The sequence below is a fragment of the Sphaerodactylus townsendi genome, linkage group LG03 (assembly GCF_021028975.2).
Source record: "Sphaerodactylus townsendi isolate TG3544 linkage group LG03, MPM_Stown_v2.3, whole genome shotgun sequence".
Taxonomy (NCBI): domain Eukaryota; kingdom Metazoa; phylum Chordata; class Lepidosauria; order Squamata; family Sphaerodactylidae; genus Sphaerodactylus; species Sphaerodactylus townsendi.
The window spans coordinates 19608525-19612046 of record NC_059427.1 but is presented as its reverse complement, the minus strand read 5'-3'; positions in this window follow the sequence as shown (position 1 = coordinate 19612046).

Here is a 3522-nt window from a genome sequence, read left to right as displayed (position 1 = left end):
CACTGGGGTCACATCCTCTCTCCAGTTACTGGGTCAGGGCTGGCAACCCTGAAGGTCGAGTTCATGCAGACTCTGTAGCCTGGCGGGAACCCAGTCCAGGAAGCAGCAAAAGGTATAAGTCATGCCCATCTCCTCTTTCTGTGTGGCGACCCTTGCCAGTTTGGTTCCCCAAAGTGACCACAGGAGTTGCTTGGCCAGCAAATGGGCCATCCTTCACAGGGCTTTTCCCACCACATATGAAGTCAGCTACCACCAATGTATGCCAATCTCTGAAACCGAAAGGAAACCACACAGAGAATGCAGGGGTCAGTTAGGCGGCAGCAGGATTGCCAATTAATGGAAATAAAGTCGAGGACATGCTGAGCTGCCCAAACTTGTCACTCGGGCAACATTCGGCTGGGACAGGGAGTGTCTGTTGGGAATTTAGGGAAGGAATGGAACACCTTTTGAGTACACAGCACATCCCAAAGTTCAAGATGTCCCTGGGATTCTGGTAAGTGTTGCTGAGGAAAGTTTCCGTTCCAGCCATCAAAAGTGCAGAAGAAGAAAAGGGGGGAAGCTGAGGTCCCCATTTAACGATTTGCTGGGGAGACCAAGAACTTAAGCAGAGGAGGAGGGAAGAAGAAGAAGAAGAAGAGTTTGGATGTATATCCCCCCTTTCTTTCCTGCAGGAGACTCAAAGGGGCTTACAATCTCCTTGCCCTTCCCCCCTCACAACAAACACCCTGTGAGGTAGGTGGGGCTGAGAGAGCTCCGAGAAGCTGTGACTAGCCCAAGGTCACCCAGCTGACGTGTGTGGGAGTGCACAGGCTAATCTGAATTCCCCAGATAAGCCTCCACAGCTCAGGCGGCAGAGCTGGGAATCAAACCCAGTTCCTTCAGATTAGATACACAAGCTCTTAACCTGCTACGCCACTGCTGCTCCAGTGGGAAAACAGAGGGATGCCCTTTGGAGACTCTGGGGGCAAAACCCCATCATGCTGCTTCCACACAGACTGGGCACTTCGCAACTCCCATTGCTGGTGCTAATGCTGAGGCCTCAGAAATGGAAATGGAAGAGTCAGGGGGAAACCTTCCACACACTTTCATGCTTCAGCCGTCTCCGTCTGACATTTCCCCCCAAGTCACCAGTGTGGCTTTTTCTTCCTTTTCAACCACTGGCAATGGCAATAGTTCCCAACATTTGTTTTAAAAGACAGGCAGCCTAATCCAGAGCTCTGGGCGGGCCAGGGACAGAGGTGGGATCCGGCAGGTTCTCACAGGTTCCCGAGAGTAGGTTACTAATTATTTGTGTGTGCTGAGAGGGGGTTACTAATTGGTAATTTTGCCACGTGATTTTTGCCTTAGTTACGCCCCTTCTCTCAGCAGTAGCATGCAGAACTTGAAGCAGTCTAGCAGGAGGTGTATCGGCGTGCGTGGTAGCCTGTGCCTGCGTGCATTCGTTTCCCGCCCAAGGACTGGCGCAGCGGCTGCGTCCTTGCCACAGCCCCGCCCAGGAATGCCCTGCCACGCCCCCATCTTGCCCCACCCAGCCCCATTGGCGCTACACCACAGTTTGAATCCCACCACCATGGGAACCTGTTACTAAAATTTTTGGATCCCACCACTGGCCAGGGACGGTGCTTTTGTAGCACTCAGAATCAGACCGGGTAGCCAACCCCCCCAAAAAACTTGCCAAAAATTCAAGGAAGCTTATACTATGATGAAACTATATTAATATATTCAATGAACATACACACATAATCATAAGAGAAACAAGTTCTACCATGAAATCATTCGTACTTAGTCGTAGTTCATTGAGAAAGAGTGCAAAGAGCGGTGGGACCTCCGTCCAATCACCGCACAGTTCAATAAGGGAAAGCCGAACAGCCGGTGTCCGCAGCGAAGTAATCGAAGAGTCTAATTTGAAGCATGCCAAGTCGCAATGGTAAGTTGACAATTTGAAGCGTGCCAAGCCGCAGTGGTAAGTTGATAATTTTAATGTGCAAAGCAATACACAGGGGAGATCTTCACTTGCAGCAGAAACAGCAGCTTGCAGCAACAACAACAGTAAGTAGATGATTTTGATGTGCAAAACAATATATATGCGATCTTCACTAGCAGCAACGACAGAAACTTGCAGCCCCAACAGCAATCTTCACTTGCAGCAACAACAGAAACTTGCAGCACCAACAGCAAATCTTGCAGCCCCAACAGCAATCTTCACTTGCAGCAACAACAGAAGCTTGCAGCACCAACAGCATTCACTTGCAGCAACAACAGAAACTTGCAGTACCAACAGCATAACGCATAGCGCTAAATGGCGTTTTCGGATCTTCTTCTGTGCAACTTTCGTGCAACCTTGTAGCAATGTAACTGCTTTCCCAAGCAATGCTTTCCAAGTAATCATTTACAATTAATATTCGTCATCTATAATATAAATATACAGTTTCTAGGTAATAGTTATCTGTATAGAACAATAGTAATTGTATCAATCAGTATTCTTTCTCTATTTTTTCATTCCTACAATAAATATTAATAAATATCAATAAATACATTTTAATAACAATATTGTATTGTGTGTGTACTATTTAAAAGTATATACTTTATTATATTAAGGTGAAATGTTTAAGAAAGCTAAAAAAGCTAAAAACTACCAGTCAAAAATCCTATGACTACTAATAACTCACCATTCTATGCTATGAACCCTTCACTGGAATGTAACCTCTTGGATTCGTAGTAGTGTAACATAATCAAGAACATGAGTCATTTAACAAGAATGGGAACCAAGTGACATGCAGCACCTGTCTCTAATCAAAGAAAGCAACTAAAGTCTATGTCTTTGTTCAAGCCCTTTTGTACACTGTTTAATTTAAATATCCATCTAGATTCTTGCTGGAGCAACATTCTTTTAATATCCATCCTCCCATCACTTCGTTCTGGTACAACATACAAAACTATAAATTTGAAATCTGTAGGAGAGTGGTTATGCATTGTAAAGTGCTCAGTTAAAGGGGCTTCCATTCTTTGGGTTTTAACAGAGCTGATATGCTCAGATAATCTCTCCCGGAGTGCACGGGTTGTCATTCCAACGTATGCCATCTTGCAAGGGCATTCCAACATATAAACACAACGTTTAGTGCTACACGATGAAAAGTGATAGATGTCCCAACTCCTTCGTCCATCTATGTGATCAATGATCTTTTTTGTATTATAAGTCAACTTGCAGAATCTACAGCTTCCACATCTGAAATGTCCCTTTAAGGGAGGGAAAGAGGGGGGGAAAGAACTATGTTGTTTTAATTCTTGTCTTATATCAGTGTGTACTAGTTGGTTTTTGATATTATTGGGTCGCCTATATGCGACTCTAGGTGGCACACTGCAGTCTGTTATGTGTGATATAATATGCCAATGCTTAAAAATGATGTTTTTAATTGCAGTGGCATTGGGAGTAAACGTAAGTGCCCAGTGTATTCTTCTATCCTTACTCTTTTCTTTATACTTTAACAATTGTTGCTGTGGTGTTTTTTCCACTCTATTAAC